Consider the following 21831-nt stretch of genomic DNA (forward strand, 5'->3'; position numbering starts at 1 on the left):
ACATTATCAGAGAACATTTACTGAGTGATTGTAAATTGGTCCCTAGAGAGGTCCTGGGACATTTTCTTAGTAAGCCAATGCTGACCTCTGGAGAGCATTCCTTAGTAGGTGTCAGGATCAGCTTCATAATCACCTGTTCTATAACTTTGTTAAGCTCAAGCTTTACGATAATTTGTGTCCATTTGTAATTATCACCTCTAATAATCATCTGGAAATGTAGATTTCAATTTGTGTGCAAAGGTGCCCACTGCGTTGGTTTTCTAGTCTGTTTTATGTAGTCTATTCTGTGCTTTATAAGTTGACATACATTTTCTTTGGTAGACAAGGAATGGGTCTCCTGTTAGTAATGAAGAGAATGGTCAAAAAAGGCTGGGGATATGGTAGGGTTAGATTTGTGCCATCCACATATGGTGGGTGGCAACTATATAGGACGGTGTAGATATAGAACATTTCCATGATCACAGAAAGCTCTACTGGGCTTGTCAGATCTGTGTTAGATGACCAAAAGAGTAGGACCACCTCCTGCTGGCCTGGAAGTCTCCATTAGTAGAAGCCAAGAGAGTGCTGTAGAATTCTTCAGACTCCTATAAAGACCACTGTCACTTATGTCTTCTCTACCTCTGCTGCTGGAGACCACAGGGCTACTCTCATCATGTCACTTATCACATGAAGCCCAGGACTGCCTGGCCATTTTCATGCCAAGACTCCTCCATGACTGTACTTCTCGTAAAGGATTTCACTGGCCCTTTGGAATTTTAAGGTCAACTGTCAGCATAATCTCCCAAATCCTCAACTCTTCACTGAATCTTCTCCTCACTTCCTTGCTCTTCCCAAGACACTGCTTCCCTTGCAGCTCTCTTGAAAGATGGACATTTTCTCTCCCATCCTTCTTGTGCTGCTGGACCTGGAGGTGGGTGAATTATTTTGCCATAATTTCTGCCAGCACAGTGGCTCACACCTGTAATCCCAGCACTTTGGGAGGTGAAGGTGGGTGGATCTCTTGAGCCCAGGAGTTGGAGGCCAGCCAGGGCAACATAATGAAACCACTTCTCTACTAAAAATACAAAAATTAGCTGGACGTGGTGGCGCGTGCCTGTAGTCCCAGCTACTTGAGAGTCTGAGGTGGGAGGATCAGTTGAGCTCAGGAGGTGGAGGTTGCAATGAGCTATGATCGTGCCACTATACTCCAGCCTGGGCAACAGAGTGAGACCCCTCAAACCAACAAACACTTCTGCCTCTAGACCTTTATCTCTCTCCTCCTTAAAATCTGTTATAAATCTCATGTTATCAATTTAGATCACCCTATATCCCTGCTCCCTTGCTGTAGTCCGTGAGGATGCCTTGGGTCACTCTGCCTGATTTCTTGACCTTTTAGCTTGTGTCTCACTGCCGTTCCCTCATCATTATTTCTTTCTTAATTGTTCGTAATTTAAATAGATATGTAGAGGATTCTTGACTTTTTCTCCTCTGGTTATCTTGTCCTCTGTCTTACCTTAGTAACTTTCTTTCGTAGTTGTCAGCCTAAATAACAGAGCTCTCTAAGAAATATGTTTGTTTGCAAATAGAGCACTGCCTTGTGAATATGTGTGCCATGATAAACTATGTGCATATCCAGGGAGGTGAAGGAAGACAAAGGTTTATTTTTTATGTTTTAATTTTTTTATTTTTATTTTTAGAGACGGGGTCTCACTATGTTGCCCCGGCTGGCCTCGACTTCCTGGGCTCAAGTGATCCTGTCATGTCAGCCTCCTTAGTAGCTGGAATTACAGACATGTGCCACTGCAGGTAAAGGTTTTTAAAGGAAAAAATGAGGAATACATACTCATTTTGAAATAATTATCCTTGGCTACAAAGATCAATAACAACAGTGACACCAGTTCAAGGTTGGACAAGCAGTTGCTGGGCCAATGTCCTTGCAGAAGTATTTCTTTTTGTGTGAGGTTGCGATGGCCTTTGTGCAAGGTTGTAGTTTTTGCAGTTTTTCATGATAGTTTTTACTGTCAGGCATCCTAGCCAGGAGAACCCTCACTCTTGGCCTTCCCTGGCTCTGTAAGGGTCTTTAAATTTGTTTTCTTACATTGAGCATTTTTTATTAATGTGTGGTTGTTTATAACACAACATGGTAAATAGAGATTTATGTTTTAAATATTTAAACCTACATGCGATCTTTATATGTTTCCATATTCAGCCTTTATATACATTTGGCAAGACTTTGGAAAAGCTGTCATTAGATAAGGATGTTGAGTGCACAGGTTGCTGTTAATTCCAGTGGAAACAAAGCCTCTTAACTCATTTTTTCTACTTTGCTGATTTTCTAAACAATAGCCATCTTTTCAAATTTCAAAATTGTAATTTTGTTGACATTCAGAAATATTGACAATGCATTTAAAGGTATGCACAATGCATAGAATATATTACAGCATGGAATGAAATTGCATATTAGTCTACATTAATCTAATTATGAATTGCATATTTAAAAATATATAAATTGCGTTGAACAATAAAATACATTTTTAATTTTATCTTTTTTATTTTAAATAAGCTCTATTTTTATTTTACATGTGGATTACATTCTGTACCACACCTGGATTCTTCATTAAATTTTCTGTCATATTTAAAGGATCAGTTTGTGCAGCAGAGTAACAGCAGCTGTTTTGCAGATCCACTTAAACCCCTGTCTTCATGCAGTGCATAACTTCACAAAAACATGCGTCCCCGACACAGAGTCCTAGAACATGTTTTGGGAAATTGAAAATAGTTCCTTAAGGCTAAGGTGTTCAGTGAGGAGGAAAGAAGGGCAAGGGATAAAACTTCATAGAAAATATCCACACTTGCTGTCTTTACTTTCTTTGGTTCCGTGCCTTAGTGAGCCAGGCTTTTGGACTCTAAACTTTGAATGGAAAGATCTAAGGCTGGGTATGCTTACGTTTCAGACAAATCATCTGTCTTTGCTCCTTATGGTTCACACTTGGCATCTGTCAGCAGGGCCGCCTCCTTGGGATGCTGACTGGTGGTCACAAAAGAGAAGCCCCGCAGCCTTTCATGAAACAACTGTATATCCCTGCACCACAGATCACAGAGAACCAAAATGTATAGTTTAGGAAATGTCAAGCACGTTCAGGAATCTTAGACTTAATTCATTTGCCATTAGTTGACATTTGATTGGTATTTCTTTGCCCACAATTGGCTCCTTGAAAACTAAATCCCAACTGTTAGAGCAGTGCCTGCACAATCTTTCCATAAGGATGAATTAATATGGGTGATGCAGCCACAAATTAGGCCTCTCAAATTTTTCAGCTGATTTTTCCTCCAGAGGGTGTCTGTAGACTGTACAGAAGGGCATCTGCTCAATTTCTGGCAAGGCCTCAGGGAGCTTACAATCATGGTGGAAGGTGAAGGCAGGAGCCAGGGCATCACATGGTGAGAGAGGCAGCAAAAGAGATTTTTTTCTTTTAAACACTAGTAACTCCATTTTGGTTCTGAAAATTTTCACATGGTCTTACACCAGTAGATCTTGTGCTTACTCTTAACTTGAACCTTGCCAGAAACTTAATTTCAAACATTCAGCTCCTAGATCCTGTTTTTCATCTTAATAGCCCACTTTTTGCAGCAGCCTAGCTCCAACAATCTTTCAACACACCCAGGATGTTCAGTCTAGTGTCTCCACTAGTCAAACAGCAGAGGCAACCCCTCTGGGTGGATGAATTAAGAAAAGGTGTCTTCTCTGAGCATGAGACACAGACTAGATTTTGGCCCTCTTTTACCCCTTTCAGACACAGCTTAAAAAAAAAAAACAACTGTGCTGCCCGTTCACTCTTCGAATTCAGGATCATTAACCTCAAGTGAACCATGATTCCTCCCATCAGTTCGACTGTATTTCCTTTGCATATTATTTTCTGTTTGCCTAGACAATGATTTAATTTCCTCTTTCTTCTCTTCAGACCTTTAGCATCTCCTCCCTCACTGAGTTTCAACTGATGACCTTGCTTCCCAATCCACCAAGGAAATTGGAGCTATGACAAGAAAACCTCCACAAGTTCTTCTCAGCACACCTAATCACCCATGTACATGTCTGTCCACATGCTCTGCCTTCTCTTTGGCTTGTGTTCCTCTACTTGGGCACTGGATCTCGTTGCTTTTGCCTACTCAAGGGTACTGCTGCCAGAATTCTCTCTTCTCCTTTTTATCACCAAATAATGTCTTTACATTGGATCATTCCTACCAGAATCTAGGCATTATTTCCTTCCTCTTCAACATAGGTCTCTTTAGACCTTATTTCCCTCTTCAGTTGCTCTGTTTTTCTATTTTCTTTCATAGAAAAATTTCTCAAATGTATTGTCTGCACTTGAGGGCTCCATGACTGTGGTCAGTCTTTCACCTCTCCACTCTACTGCTCTTGTTAAGGTCACCAGTGACAACCACATTCTCAAATACAGTGATCAAATTATCAATCTTCCTCTCCTTGGCCTATTAGAGGCATTTAACATAGTAGGTTGGTCTCTCTTCCTTGGAATATTTTTCCATTTAGCTTCATGGACACCACAGTCTTCTGGTTTCCATTAACCTTTTTTCAAAGTGATTTCTCTTCTACTGGTTCTTCCTTAACTCTAACCTCTAAATATTGGAACACCCCAGCGTTCGTTCTTAGTCTTCTCTTTCTGTTTCTCCCTAAATGATCTTATCCAGTCTCATGGCTTCAAGTAACATTTTCATGTTGATAATTCCCAAATTTATATCTATCTTCATGCTGGACACTCCATAGAATTTCAGACTTGTACTTCATATCCCCATTGCCTAATCAGAATTTTTACTTGGATATCAAATGGGCATCACAAATTGAACAAGATCAAACTGAACAACTGATATCCATCTCTCCTCTCAAAGAAAGTGCTACTCCCATGGTCTTCTTTATCTCTAAAATGGCAATTCCATTCTTTTAGTTGATTAGCCCCAAATCTTGGAGTTAATTCATCTTTTGTCTCACACTATCAACAAATCCTATTGACTCTAGCTTTAAGATATGTCCCGAATCAAGTCACTCATCTCCTCCATGGCTACCATCTTAGGTGAACCACCATCATCTCTCATTGGATACTTGTAATATCCTCCTAACTGGTCTCCCTGCTTTTACCTTTGCTCTGTTTTCTGTTTTCCACACAGCAGCCAAGGTAATCTTTCCAAAACAGGCCATATCATGTTATTTCTCTACTCATAATACTGCAATGTTTTTCCAGATTGCTCAGATAAAAGCCAATGCCCTATGCATGACCTACAAAGCCTTACATGATCTGGCTCCCTGTTACTTCTATCCAAAGTTACTCTCTGACCTCCTCTTCCATCACGTTTCCTCCCTCTGTTTTAGTCACACTGCTTTCCTGAATTCACCAGATAGGCTTTCGCCTCAGGACATTTACACCTGCCATTCCCATGCTCAAAATGTCCTTTGTCCAGATACCCATGTGGCTCAAGTCCTCACTCCTTTGAGGTGTTTATTCAAAAGCTTTAGTGAGGACTTTTGCAGATAACTTCTCTAAAATTTCATTCTCCTATGCATACTTTGTTTCCTTCTCTGCTTTTTCTCCTTAGCACTACTTATCACTATCTAATGTACTTTATATTTTATACCATCTTGTTTTTCATCTGACTGTCTCACCAGAATTTAAGTTCCATGGCAGCAGGATGTTTCAGTTGTCTGTATTGTTTGTTTTGCTCTCTGTTGTGTCTCCAGTGCTTAAAAACGTGCGGGGCTCCCAGCAGGTGGTTAAGAAATGTTTGTTGAATGACTAATTGAAGTTAAAGAGGTATCAGCCAATACTGCCTCTTTCTGCAAGGCATTATAACCTACTGTTTAAGAACATGGGCTCAAAATCCTGCCTGTGTAACATTAGGTAGGTTATTTAATCTGTCTTCCCCTTTGCAAAATGGGGTATTAAAATTTCCTACTGCAGGCCGGGCGCGGTGGCTCACGCCTGTAATCCCAGCACTTTGGGAGGCCAAGGCGGGCAGATCACGAGGTCAGGAGATCAAGACCATTCTGGCAAACATGGTGAAACCCCGTCTCTACTAAAAATAAAAAAAAAAAAAAAAAAAAAAAAAATTAGCCGGGCATGGTCGCGGGCACCTGTAGTCCCACCTACTCGGGAGGCTGAGGCAGGAGAATGGCATGAACCCAGGGTGAGGAGCTTGCAGTGAGCCAAGATTGCACCACTGTACTCCAACCTGGGTGACAAAGCAAGACTCCGTTTCCAAAAAAAAAAAAATTTCTACTGCATAGGGTTATTGGGAACATAGAGAAAACATACATGGAGAAATAACTGTAGAGATGAACTATTTAGACTAAGTGCACGATAAGTTTTTGTTTGGTTGGTTTTTTTAGAGACAGGGTCTTACTCTATCACCCAGACTGTAGTGCAATGGTGTGATCATGGCTCACTGTGGTCTTAAACTCTAGAGTTCAAGTGATCCTCCCACTTCAGCCTCCTGAACAGTTGGGACTTTAGGCATGGGTCACCACACCTGGCTAATTTTTAAATTTTTAGTAGAGATGGGGTCTTGCTATGTTGCCCAAACTGGTCTCAAACTGGTCCCATGAGTGTTCCTCCTGCTTCAGCCTCCCAAAGTGCTGGGATTAAAGTTGTAAGCCATCGCAGGCAGCCAAGGAGTCTTAATTTTCATTATTATTGTTGTCCTCTCTTAATATTATGTCATCTTCCCGTCTGTTCATTACATCATCCTTACAAGTTGTTTATACACTATAAACCTATTTATAGGAATTTCAGCTCTGCTGCTCATTAGGTGCGTGATTTAAGGCAATGTGCCTAATCTTTCTGAACCTCGGTTGTCTTATCTTTAGATTAGAGATAACAGTACTTACTTTGCAGAGTCATGGTAAGGATTAAAAGATATTTAAAAGCAGTTAACAACTTGCCCTGACTCATAGTAAATGCTCGGTAAGTAAAAGCTCTTAGCTGTGTTGTGAGGGTGCAAGATACGGAGGAGGCATTCTGGCTAGGCAAGCGCGAGCCAGGCTGCCGAGCCAGGCTGTGGAGCTGGTTGGACTGCTTGTGTTCAAGTTCTTCTAAAATTGAAACTCATAAACAAGCAGCCTGTGCAATCACTGTCTTTAATTCAGTTCTTTACCTAAAGATCGCTCAGGAATTTTTTTTAGTAGAGATTGTAATTTTTAGACTTTCTGGAGATGTATTTCTTTTTATAGTTGCATCTTCCATAGGCTCTTGTCTCTGATTTTAAAATATTCTATCTAGAGTCTAAGAGAACACACATGTATCTATTCTCCCTTTCTTTGTTTTTGTTCAACTTGAAGATAACACTATCTCTTCCAAGGTTTTAGTAGCTTCCATATCACCAGTTCTTCCTTGTTGATTGGAATCACACACAGAGTAGCAAATTCACTTGTCTCCCCTCTACCCTTTGAGCATCCAGCAAGGAGATGGACATTATTTTTATGTTACAGAGCAACTACGTGAAGTTGTCTAAACTGACCTGTTTCAACCTAATATTCCCTCAAGCCAGACCTAACCAGCTTTTGTACAAGCCTGAGAATACCTAACAAGCTGATTATTCAATACCACCCACTTCACCCACATACATTCTTAGGTATTGTTGCCCAAACTCATCTTCTGTCCTGATTTCAGAAGGAACTCCATGAATGGAAGAATCCCTGAGGGGACAGAAGTGAAGGTTAAATCCTACACTAAATACATGAGCTCATCTTTTTAGAATCCTGCAGAGCCGAGAGTGGAATTATGCCAACATTTCACATTGACCAGGCAAACTGTCAACATTGTCTATTTCCTTTTTATTTTACACAGCGTAAATATCTTTGAAATAACCTACTAAAAAACTACAGAGTGAGAAAGACCACCCTCATCCTAGTCATGATTCGGATTTTAAGTGGGTGTGCACAATGAAGTAAAATGATTAGACACAGAGAACACATTTTAAATATAATTTTAAAATAATTTTTCCTGTAAGTAAAAGTGTTGAGTTTGGGTGGTAACAGAATTCTTGGAGCTAAGGGACTTTCCAATTGTGGAATATGACATATTTTGTTATGAGCCATAGTATGGTACAGTTTTGGAAGGAAGTGAACATGATTGCTAATTAGCTTGAATTTATTTAATGCATGAAATAAATCCTCTTCAGTATTTTGATTACATATGGCGGTGTACTACCTCCTGCAGAAATGAAATAAATACTAATTGAACTGACAGTTTTTCTTCTAATGAAGTAAGAACTTGTTAACTTCTCCCCCTCAAATCTGTCATCTTCTCTTTATGTAATTCTTAAGTATCCATCTGATTCCGTGTCTCCCACATTCATCCAGCCCTTGAAAGCAAGCTTAAAAAAAAAGAAATGGAATTTTCAAAGTTGTTTTGCATTCTCATTTAGGTTTTTAAAGAATGTCATCAACGAGTTTCTCCGGAAACACCATTAGCTGTGCCTCCGTTGGGTGGGTCATGCCATGGGAAGAGCTCAAACTTCTGAAATCAGGATACATTTTTTTCTTTTCCATTTTTTCCCCTTTTCTTTTTATTGAATGCATTTTTTTTTTTGCATGCAGAAAAGTACTTACCCTAGGTGTCCACTCAATGCATAATCATGAAAATCATATACATTAGGGACTTGCCCAAGGTCACAAAGCTTGTGACAAACAGGGACTACAGCTTCCTTATTCTTCATCCACTACTTTTTTATGCCCCATTCTACTCAAAACCCCTTTAAACTGTGTGTCTCATCCATGAAGTTATTCTTTAGAGCTGACCACAATGGTCTAACAAAAGATCCTGGGTGGAAAGTAAGGCTCACCATGACCTCAGTGGGCTCCTAAAAATGTTTGCCTCTCCTTGAGATTTACAGAATCTTTACCCCTGTGCTGTCTTACAAAATCCATACCAGGATATAATTTTTTCTGAGATGTTGAGAATATCAATAGTACTGGTAGGTAACTCACTGCTCAGTCAAGTGGCGTGATATACAGGGGATGCTTTTTTAGTTCTAGTTTTCTGGTCCAGTAGGGGAATGGCCTTTCTCCTCTTATTTTCAAGCTAAAGAGTGAACTGTAGCCCCAGAACCCATCTAGACTTCTCCTTGTGTGCATTCCCAAAGTACTCTTGCATTCCTATGTCATTTTAACCCTTGAATATGCCTTGCACTGTTTTGTAAGGGTTTACTGTCTTATCTGCCCAACGAGATTGTCTCATCTCACTACGCAAGAAGAGAGTAAGTCTTAAATGCCATCTCAGGAAATGGACACTTCAAAGAGCATTTCTCAATGTGTAGTCCTCAACATCCTAATCAGAAACATCTGGAACAGCGCAACAAAAATGCAGATTCTTAGCCCCTACCCATGTTGCTTATAATCCAGTATTGGCTGTGGTGAGAACCATGAAGAGTTTCACAGTGTCCACAGGTGATTCCTATGCACACTAAACTTTGAGAAACACAGGCTTATATGCATGAGGCAGATACTTGATGATTGGCCTGAACAGCCTCCCACTGTTTCCCCATGAATACCTTCAGCAGAGTATCTCGAAGCTCACACAGGCCAGCATGGCTAGGCCTATGAGTAGAATTCATGCATACATTCACTTAACATACATTAACTATGAGTTTACTCTGCCCAATGTAGGTATATGATGGGCCATATGGTTTGGCAGTGTCCCCACCCAAGTCTCATCTTGAATAGTTCCCATAATTGCCACATGTCATGGGAGGGAACTAGTGGGAGGTAATCTAATCATGGGGGCAGTTACCCTCATGCTGTTCTTGTGACAGTGAGTTCTCACGAGAGCTGAAGGTTTTATAAGGGTCTTTTCTCCCTTTTGCTGGCACTTCCTCTTGCTGCTGCCACTTGATGAAGGACTTGTTTGCTTCCCCTTCTGCCATGATTGTAATTTTCCTGAGGCCTCCTCAGCCACGCTGAACTGTGAGCCAATTAAACCTCTTTCCTTCATAAATTACCCAGTTTTGGGTATATCTTTAGTAGCATGAGAAGGGACTAATACAGTGGGGAACTAGAGAGATAGACACAGTTCCCTTGTGGATCATACAGTCTAATTATATAATGTAAGAGACTGGAAATCGTTCCTTTTTCCATCAGCATCTTCTCTTTGTTTTCCTTTTATATTCCTCAGGTATTTTATGAATACCTTCCATTAGCCAGATTCTTTTCTATGATGAACAAGACAGATAAGGGCCCCTTTCCTCTCATGGGGTTTACCCTTCAGTGAGGAGAAAAAGAAAATAAGTAAACCCAAAGCCCCAAGTTAATTATAGATTGTGACAATTGCACTGAAGTAAATAAACAAAATAATGTGTGGAGAGACTGACTTCAAAGGGTGAAGGTTAGGCAAAGTCACTTATGAGGTGCCATCTGATGAGAAGTGATGGATGGAGGCCTTTGGGTCATGACTAGAACTGGGGCAGACTGTGAGTCATTTGAGGCCCACATGCCTTTGGTGGAATACTACCTCTACTACTAACACCACCAGCTATTATTTATTGAACACTTCCTGTGTACCAGACTGTGTGTTAAACTTTTTGCATACGTTATTCAATCTTTGCAGGAAACCTAGGAAATGGATATTATTACTTCTATTTTCAGATGAGGAAACTGAGGAAGCTCAGAGAGGTCAGGTGATTTGTTCAGGGACACACAATAAGTGGCAGAGTGGGCAATTAAATTTGGCTCTGTGTGGTGGCAAAGCCTGCAGTCTTTGACACCACAAGATTTCCACCTTTGGTGATACAAGGCTGTGCTGCTGACTGCAGAGGAAGTATGACAAAATAGTAAGTACACAGCCTTGCTATGATAAGGATGGTTAATATTAAAAAGAGTAATAGTAATGATTTAACCCTATTGAGCACCTACCCTATTCAAGGTTCATGCAAAGCACCTTAACATTCATTAGTTCATATGATCTTCAAAATAATCCTATGAAATACGGATGGGGAAAGTGGGATTTAAAAAGGTTAAGCAACTGGGCCACGGCCACTAAACTGGTAAGTGTAGGACCAGATTCACACCACGAGGTCTGGTTCTGAATCTTGGACTCCCTGCCCTTCTGCTTCCCTACTAAAAGGAGTTAATGCCTGTGCAATGGTCTTAGACATAGACAGAGTAAAGCTTGAAATAACTCACCTCCCTCATTCCTGCCATAGCTCTTTTTTTTTTTTTTTTTTTCCTGGCCTGGTTCCTGATTTGTGTGACCTTGTCTTCTTGACTTGTGGGACACTTGCTACAGAATTGCTATGCTCTCTTTCCCCATTCTGATTTATGAGGGTTGACAGTTATTGGCAAGTACCTGGTCATGTCACAGGATAATTTGCCACTTTTTTTCTATCTTTAGAATGCTGTCAACCCAGCATTAAATCACCTTCAATCATTAATAAGCTGGTACGTGTTATCTGTCATCATCTTTCCATAGACGGGGGGTTGCAGCAAGCAGGACACAGAGCAGCTAAGCTGGGATGCTAAGGAGGATGCCTGGCCAGGTTCAGAGCCTGTGGCAGGCTCGGGAGCAAAGCCTTAGCAGGGACTCTGAAAAGCCAGGGTGGAAATGAAGATGGAGACTCCCAGGGATTGTGATCCCTCCAGGAAGGAAAGAGGCTCCTTGAAATGCAGGAAGGATAGAGAAACAAAGCAAACTTCAGTTTTGCCCAGTGCAGCCTTTCCATGTTCACATTCATGCTGAGTCCACGCTGGTGCCACAATGGTACCAGTCAATATCATATTGCTCTATCACAGCAATGATGGCATCAGATGGCAGTGAATACTGGGTGAATACCGGCTTCACATCTCCATGTTGCTCTTCAGCTGTGGCTAAAATCGAGCCTTACCCTGTTTTTGGCAAATCTACTTTTGGAATGTTTGACCTGTTCTGCTTGGGCTAGTCCATGGCTTGGATTGGATGACATGTCAGGGGAAGACCTGGCAGCATTCCCTTCACCCTCGGGATTGATTTGTTTTGGGGTTAGTGGGATATGGCCTCATTCTCTGTGATTTGGGGCTGAGCTGCACTGGGTTTGGGAGAAAAACAAAAACGAGGTTCATTCTCTATCCGCCAACCCTAGATTTTCAGGTCTATACCACCATGGTTTCAATACCTGCCATGTGGCTGCACTGTTTGAAATTCCTTTTATTTTTAAAAACTTAAATCTGAAAAAATGGTGAGAAGTTGTATATTCAAAGAGTGGCTTTATGCCTCACCTTCATCTTGGATTTTTGTGTGAAGAAGTATTTTGGCATCAGTGTTCCATGTTCTTTTCAGGCTAGCTGTATATAATAACCAGGTATCCATGCTAGACACATGAAAACTGTTAATTGGTTCACTGTTGAAAAAGGATTAGAACTGGGCCTGTGAAATGTTTTACAGAATAGTTTTACGTGGAAGAAGTTCTCAGTAAAAGCTAGAACAATATCAGCATCATCTCTAATGTTTGAAGGTTGATCAGCACAGTAGGCCGGAAGTCAGTGGATTCTGCTTTTTGCTTTGGCCTTGACTAGCTGTGTGACAGTGCCGAATCTCCTGGCTCTTTAAGTCTTATTTCCTCAAAGTAAGGTTTGGGGGTGGAGGGTGGAGGACAGGAGGCTGCAGTAGCTGAGTCCTATGCACCCTTCTAACCATGATTACTTTTTAATGAAAGTGAATCTAGACTTCTACCAACTGTCTTTTTGAGTCACTGTCAGAGGCAGCAACTTGACTTTGAAAGCTCTTGTGTTTTCACATTCTAACATATAGTTTCTATCTGTATTTTAAAATCATGATGGCAATCTTTGCCATGAATTCGGGGTTCAGCATTCTATTTCAGGCTGTGATAGTTGTGTGATAACGGGGTGAAAAGATTTTCACTGAATCTTTTAAATGGTAGGATATCTTCTCTTTGGGTTTTCAAATTGTAACTTTGAACATAATCTTTTCTCATTAGCAGAGGCTTTGTTGAAGCTTTAGACACAGATATCAAAAATCAGTCAGCTTTATGGACTTAAAAAAAAAAAATTTTTTGGCAAGCTTCAATGTGTTGGAACAACCATGATACATAAAGGGACTACTTTGCCCGTTAATAGAAGTGCTAAAGACCAGGCTAACAGGTTTGCTGCTGTGCTAATACAGAATAATCTCTGATAACTATAATTAACTTGAACGCTCCTGTCATAGGTTGACTCACCAGAACACTCACACCCTTCTGGATTGATATTCATTCCTCTTTCAGATACGAGCAGATGCTTCCAACAACTGTCTACAGCCACGGTGCCTTAGCCTTGGTTTGTATGCATTTATCCCTGGCAGGCACACTATCTATTTTAGGAAGGTATTTTGACACTTTACCTCTTGGCTACAGTGTCTCCAAAAATGCACTCAGTGGACAGAACATTCTCTCTCCTTGCAGGCGTGCAGGCGACAGTCAGCCCCAGCATGTTCTGTGGCAGAGTCAGCTGGCCCAAGACCAAAGCAGCTCCTCAGCATTGGGTCTGTTCTAGGTCTCAAGGAAGATGCCCTGCCATTCACTGACAGCTTTTCCCTGGGCTTTCTCTCCTCGCAGGCATTCTTATTCTGTGAAAGGGCTACACAGCTATGCTTGGGAATTCTAATCAAGGTGTCATTGGATAAGGATGATCGTGTTGTGGGGCTTCAAGTTTGGACTCTTCTGACTACTCTCTAGTTTTTCCTGGCAATCCTGTAAACTGACTGGCTTTTCAGGGAAAGCTGTTCTTTCTCTGCATGAGTTTAGGAGAGAGTTGGGGAGACTACCTGCTGCTTCCTTTTGGGGCAAAGGTAGGAATCATGATGACGAAGCATTTAGCAAATAAGGCAAATAACGAATGCCTCTCTGACATGCAAATAAATGTGCATAGAAATAAAAATCAAGGGATTTATATGAAACATGGTCATAGTTTATTTTCTAGATCTGGGCAAGATAAGTTATATCAAAAAAGACAAATCTAACCCAATGAGAATACATTAGTGAAGTTTCACTAGGAAGTAGTAGTGAGGAGGTACTTCAATGACGCTTCTTAATGGAGTGGGCTTCAGGAATGATGTGATGGTCATATTTTCTGAACAATTTTTGGTTTGCTAGAAATCCGTCTTCTCCATATTCTCAAACCCTAACCTCATAGCACGTAAACCACACTGTCAAGTGAACCTGCTGATTGGTGCTAATGACATTTACCAAAAACACAAAGTGCTTTTAGAGGAAAAAGAAGTCTATTCTTAATGCTGTTTATAGTAAATATTTAAAAAATTACAGAGTAGCAGCTGTCAAGTTTTCTGGCATGAAACATAGTTTTATTTGTTTTCGGACATCTTGGGAAAGTCTTAACTTGTTCTTTATTACATTTTCCTTAATTTTTTTCTTAGGCTTACGCGTCCCCTCTAATGGATTTTTGTAAGTCAGTCATTAGAAGGGGTAAGGATTCATACATTTCTTTTTTTTCTTTTTTTTTTTTTTTTTTTTTTTTTGAGACGAGTCTCGCTCTGTCGCCCAGGCTAGAGTGCAGTGGCCGGATCTCAGCTCACTGCTAGCTCCGCCTCCCGGGTTTACGCCATTCTCCTGCCTCAGCCTCCCGAGTAGCTGGGACTACAGGCGCCCGCCACCTCGCCCGGCTAGTTTTTTGTATTTTTTTTTTTTTAGTAGAGACGGGGTTTCACTGGGTTAGCCAGGATGGTCTCGATCTGCTGACCTTGTGATCCACCCGTCTCGGCCTCCCAAAGTGCTGGGATTACAGGCTTGAGCCACCGCGCCCGGCCCATACATTTCTTTAACATTATCCTGCGAGAAGGAAAATCTCCTTACATTGTGTGTCCTGAATAAGAAAAGCTATACAAATTGTTGAGAATAATATCTATGTGAGCAATCACATTGGCAAAAAACCCAGAAACAACTATTAGACGGGGCATGTATTCTTTTGGAGTTATCAAATGTAACTGATGAGATTTGCTGTGAATCTCCATTGGTGCCAGCAAGACTGGAGGAGAAAACAGAGTTTTCCCAGATCTGGAAAATTTGGGCAATGTCTCCCAAACAACCGCGTAAAGACCTCCATGCATTGACAGCTCCAAGATTCTAAGAGAGATAATCTGTTCCAAGATTTAGAAAACAGTGATTGAGAATCAGGACATTTCCTGAGGATAAATGACCAGTTGGAAGGAATTAATTCACAGCATTAAGTTCAACTAAGTGCCATTAACCCACCTGTTCCTGGTATTGCTCTGGACTGGTCATCATTTCTGCGGGACACATGTGCTGCTTTCCATCCAGGTGAACTGGAGATAGCAGAACAATTGTTCCTGGATAAGATGTCCCATAATACTATTCTTGTGAGTTTGAAAGTTTCCTTAAATGGCAGGGGCCATTAGCAGGGAAGTTTAATGCTGTTATTGGCAACTGAGGCTGGAAAGGTGGATCTAGCAGGCAGCAGGGCGGAGAACTGGCATGGTGCCTCTAGTCTGTTGGTTGTGCCAACAATCTCCAAATTCCACATGCCTAGGGGTGTTCAACAAATCCATAATCTTGTAAATCTGAGCACTGGAACCTATCTCAGGGCAACTTTTTGAAAGTTAAATAAGTTTGAGAGGAGGTAAAAGGAGTGATTGAATTAAATTAGAGGAAAAGAGAAATAACTGCCTGGGAGTATTCATAAAACTATTGTTATTACTTTTTAGGCCTTTGCAATTATACTTCAAAGTCAGGGAGCATCTTTGAAATTTCTCTATTTTCTTTTAGTCATTAATGATATCCTCTATTTGTTATTCTTTTACAGTACAGCATTTTTCAAAGTGAGTGAATAATAATTTTTATTAAGCAGATAAGCAGAGCAGTAAAGTAAAGAAGTCGGTGCAATTTCTAGATGGGAGAATCTCTTGTTACTTTAATTACAATATTTGCAGTTAAATTTTGATTATTAGTCTACTGAAATATACAGTACAGTTTACATTTTGCTTCATTTTGAGAGCTTAAACAAAGCATGTTTCAAATGATAGCAAAAATCACATTTGAACATTTTTACCTTTAGAAATTCACATTTTAGTTTTCTACTGATTAAATGCGTTCTCAAAAAAAAAAAACAAAAAAAAGTGTATCTGAGTATAAAAGGGAATATCTGAAATACAATTATTTAAAATATTCCACTTTGCATTTATAATACATTTCAGAATGCAGAATGAATATTTTATGCAGAATCCATTTTTGACTTGAAGATGGTTTTATGTTGAAAAGTCTCTACTCAAATGTGTTCTCAAAAAGAATTCATTCAGCTACCCCTTGTTTTCACGTTGAAGCTATTGTCAGAAGGGAGTATTCAATGATAGTCTAAGAGTAATTTTTTTTCCATTTGTAGAAAAATTTATTGGGGCTTTTATGTTAATGTGGTATATTTAGCTGACCTTTGATTCTCTGCAAGGTCAAGTAAGCAGATAGTAACATTTTTAGGTTTTCATCTGAAAATGAAAGCATGCCACTTCTCTGCAGACTTTAAGGTAGGAGATTCAGATTGAAATACCATTTATTGAATTCCAAGATTATGCTACGAACTCCCCTTACATTGTCTTTGTTTTCACAGAAAATAGGTGAATGTGAGTAACATAGATAAAGACAGAAATGGCTTGATGTTTTAGGTGACATCTGTCTCCTCATGTGGCCCATCCTGGGCCCTGCTCTTTAGTCCCATCTCCTTGTGCTCTGCAACTGGGGATCCGGCTCTCTGAGTTCTTTCTTTCCATGCTCTGTTGGTGGGAAGGTTTATGATCCCTGCCTAGGGTAACCGAGCTGAAACCTGTCCTCTGTTGAGCAAAAGACTGAAAGCTCTAACATTTTCTGTGAACAGCCACAAGAAGCCTCCGGCCAACACCTGACTGTAGCAGCCAAAAGGCGTTAGTTACTGTTTAGCCATATCATATTCTATATAGCATGAGCTACAAATATACACGAACAAGTTGAGCTTACAAATTTGCAGAAAGCTGGGTCCAGAAGAAGCCTTTGAGCTCATTTAGTGCAGTGAGTTTCAGACTTTCCCCGTGGTGTGGGGGTTAGGGAAGGGGACAGGAAGGAAGGCTCAGCCCCTCTCAGCAAGAACAGGTCAGCATTTACATATTGTGGTTCTGAGTAGGATTTCTTTAGGGAAAAAGCATTCTGCCATTGCTTTCCACTAAAATATTTGAGAACCTCTGGTCCTGTCTTTTTACAGATGAGGAGATAGAACCCCAGAGAGATGTGCCTTTATTCAATGTTGCTTGCAAATACAGAGATTTTCCTGAGGCCTAAATTTCTGGCTTAGTATGTAATGTGTTACCCTTTTCTCGAAACTTCTTGGCTGGAAAGACATGAGCAGAGCATCTGTGTGGCCTGTCTCTGTGCAGTTGCTTCACTCTTGCAAGCGTACCACCTCAGCGTGTGTCAACATGTGTGTGCGTTACACTCATGCTTGCTTGCACGAGGCTGTGTGCGCCCATGAAGGCTACAAGCCTGTAGAATTTGGGGATCAAGTGGACTGCCTCAGTAGCTGAGGGAACAGTGCTCGTGACACTTCCCTGAGTTTTCCATGATATGGCAGGTGCTACTTGCTGTAGGAAGCAGATGATAAATACAGTCTCAAACTCCTTGGCTCCTATCACCACCAACATGGTTCTGAAATTGGTGTTGATTGGAGAACTCTGGATGGATTGGGGGCAGCCATTAGTTTAATAAGAGTATTCTGTCCTGGGTGTGGTATGCAGGCCCTTTAGTGCAAGCTTGTCAGATAGGGGGAAAGGGCAACGAGACACTACCACTCCTTTGCTGCCAGTGCAGCCAAGGATCCCATACCCATGGTTGCAATCTGATCAGAAATTGCTGATTTCCAACTTTGTTTCTGAAGATCATGAAATGGGCATCTCATTTCCCTCTTCTGTATTGTAATCTGTTCAGTTTGGTCCAGCAAACATTTCTGCAAGCCTCCTCTGTGCCAGGCATAAGCTATAAACCACGTGTGAAGAGAACACTCCTCTGAGTTAACATAGGCCACGATGTTCATATTTCTTCCTAAAAGATTATTTTAAAACCGTTTTTACATTGTTTGTGGGAATGCAAAATGGTGCAGCTTCTATGGAAAACAGTATGGAGATTCCTAATAAAATTAAAGATAAAACTACCATATAATTCAGCTAATCCCAGTTTTGGGTGTTTATTCAAAAGAATCAAAAGCAGCATCTTGAAGAGAGATTAGCACTCCTATGTTCATTGCTGCACTATTCACAATAATGATAATGTGTTCACCAACAAATAAAGGGATAAAGAAAATGTGGCCTATACGTGTACAATGGAACACTATTCAGCCTTAAAAAAGAAGAAAATTCTTTAATAGTAGACATCATGAATGAGCTGTGAGGACATTATGCTGAGTGAAATAAGCCAACAGAAGGACAAATAGTGCATGATGATTCCCCTTATAGGAGGCATCTAATAATAGTTAAAGTTTTAAAGTGAGGAGCTGAGGAAGCCCATCTAAGGGGCTAGCCATTTCTGGTCAATTGTTAGCATGTAAAATCATGGTGTTATTGTTGCCATATCTTATGATTCAAATCCAGATTTTAAAAAATGTTTCATATCTCATTTTGTAAATGTTGGCAATGAAGTAAAAAAAAAAAAAAAAAATTGCAAAGCCCACATCTGTGAGCTGCATCTAGTTCACAGAAAGCCCGATTTTCCACCAACGCTTTACAGTAACCTTTGAATGTGATCGCAGCATTTGTAGTTGACTGTCCTGCTATGTAAAACATATTGTCTCTGAGTCCATGATGCTGGAAGGCTTGCGCTGCACATATGGTTTTGTAGACATATTGTGAGCAGCCAGTGAATATTAATCATTAGCAGCAGTTTTATCACCACCACTATGCAAGTTTGGGAAAGGTACCATAGAGCAGTTAGTAGCAAACCTGCAACAGTAATCATGGGACTACTTTGGAAAGTGATGATCTAGAAATAGATTTCACTCACACACTTAAAAGCAATTATAAGTAGTAAGAAAGATATATGATTATACCATGGTCAAAAGGCCAGGATATTTTAAACTAGTTTTTAAGTTTCTATAGATTGAAGAATCAAGCAACTTGCACTCCATGAAGCCCTAGTACAGTTTGATTCTAAAAATATATATTTTGGCTACTCGGTTTTATAGAAAGAGTGGTGTTTATTTGCTCAATTGGCTATGGCTGCTGCAGCTGTTGCTGCCCTATTATATACAATCATAAGCACTTGCTTTCTAGATTTTATAATTGTATAATAGCGACAAAGTTTAACAGGCTATTTCCTGAAAATAAAGAAATATATTTTTATGAAAATGAGTTGAGGTGATAATGTGTATATTACTTTAACAAGATTAAAAGATTGCAAGTTGTGATTAAGATTAAAATTCACAACTTCAAATCTGCATTTATACAAAGTCGAATCAGTATTTAGAGCCAGGAGAAATCTTAGAGATCATCTACTTCAACTCTAGTCTTTCTGATGGGTAAACCAAAGCACAGAGAAGTTAAGTGATCAATCCAGTGCCACACAGCTATATAGCACTAGAATTCAAGCCTTCAGCACTGAGTGTACAAACTTGTGACATTTATAGATTTAACACTGTGGTCTCAATTACATGCCAATGACCTAAAATCCATGAACTGTAGTACTTATAATTTTGCTCAACCAGGGATTTGAATGCACGTGTAGTGATGCTGATACACTGAGATGAGTCACTTCCCTGGTGAATGAACCCAGCTGACTACTTGGTATTTAATCTCAACCCAGCTGTCTTGTTTTCTGCTCCAAAGAGGTCACTTAAATTGTTTGATTATATTTTATTGCCTGGCTTATGTAGCAGGCTTGCAATAAAATGTTTCTTAAATAAAGCAGGGAATAAAAGACTGCATTTTATAAAGCGTTTTTTGCTGCAGAGGCATTTGAAAATATGAGCATTCAAAATTTCTCATGATGTCAGTCTTCGTGAATGTTAAGGGTCAGTTGTAGTTTCTATGAATAGAAAAGATCCTTGGGTACGGAGGTAGAGTCCCTAGTGGTTTCTCCAAAGGGAATTTGCTCCAGACTCATAATTTTGTGGGGCTAAAAGGTAAGACTAAAACGGAGACTTAAAATTGTTGAATCAAATTCTTTCAGTTCTAAAACTAGTCCCTGAGATTAAGTTAGGGACTTTTGAAAACTCCAGCCCTTTCCAGTCTTCTGTGTCCTGTTCAATAAATTATTGCTTTAGGGATAAAAAATTTCATGCCTAGATGCTGTATGGTGTAATATGATCAGGATTCCCCTTCTAAATGTATGTATTTGACTTGGGCAAGGCACGTAGCCTCTCTACTTATTGGTTTCCTCATCGGTAAAATTGACAATGATGCCTGCTGCTAGAAAGGTTCTTGGAAGTTCACAGGAGCCCCCTGGGAAGTCCGGGTTGGGCACTCTCCAGGGTTCCTTCCCATCGGCCTCTCCTTCCTCTATGCACAGCATTGCAGTTGTCCCTTGTTTGTGTGTGACATTTCACATCAAGCTGTTAGCTCTGGGAGGAGTGGGAGAATGTCTTGCTGTCTTTTCTGTCCAGCTCAGTAAATATTTATTGAATGAATAAAATTTTGCAATGCGAATGTAAGCAATTGTTGTAATTTCATCTAGGAAGTCTGGTTCCTCAATTTGATGGTGTTAGTACTTCCTTGACTCTGGGCATGCTCTGACTTCCTGTATTTAGTTTGCTCACCCCCAAAAAGGCTAATGGAGAATCCTTACAACCCAGAGAGAGGGGATTTTGGCACATGATTTCACTGTGCCAGAATGTTTATTGGGTTGGCATATTCTGAGCAGGCCTTGGGGTTAGCCTACCGTTGATGAAATCTGTTCTTTTTTGTACTTTTCTAATGGTATACACTGATCCAGTCTCTCACGCAGGGTTAAATAACAAACCTATAGAATAAACATTAAATAATATAGCCATGGGAAGGACCGGCACAATCTATGGCTCATAGTGAGTTTCATGAATGCTGGTTTTACTGCCCCCCTTGCAAACCTTCCAAACCCAGTTTAGTATTTCTGCTACTGATGATTTTCCTATCTGACTTAGATGAAGATATTTATGACTTGAGCAGCCTTCTCTCTATAGTAGTCATAAAGGAGATTCACCTTGGCCTCACCCTTCTAAATTTTGTGTTGGCTTTAGTCCACCCAATGGTGGATTGAAAACCAGTGGTGACTCAGGGCAATGCTGGATCTGAAGGTTGATTTTTGTAAGTTCCCTGGATGGGGTCCTCACAGTGGGTGGGGCTGACAGCCTTTTGTAGGTGTCTCCCTTTCTGATAGGGTATGGGAATGTGTTCTCTGGCTCCTGGCAATGCCCGCTTGCTTGTCTCTCTTGCCACGTGATAGCCTCTTCCTGGGCTCCACAAAGACCACACACTCCCTTCCTACTCAAAAACTTGCCCCTGTTAGCCAAAGCAATGTACTCAGCTCAGTGGAGAAAGTAGGGGAGGCTGTGTCGTGTGTGTGTGTGTGTGTGTGTGTGTGTGTACATAGTATACATCAAAGAGGGGGCTGTCATTGGATTTTGTATTGGGTCCCATTTTGCTGCATTATGTCACTGCCCCTACACTGTAATAAGGATCATTGTTTTGAAGACTGGCTTCTAAGGGCCTTTGTTAAGCTAAAAATAATAAAGATTATAAGAAATTATTGAAGTAGAATTGGGAAAGTCCACGACTCTGAGACTGCTTTTAATGCAATAAAGCATTCACTTGCTATAATATTTTATTGTTTTGTTCTCCCCAAAGAACAATTTACAATAGTTTTGTT

This window comes from Macaca fascicularis, chromosome 11 (genome assembly GCF_037993035.2).
Source record: "Macaca fascicularis isolate 582-1 chromosome 11, T2T-MFA8v1.1".
In the NCBI taxonomy this organism is placed as follows: domain Eukaryota; kingdom Metazoa; phylum Chordata; class Mammalia; order Primates; family Cercopithecidae; genus Macaca; species Macaca fascicularis.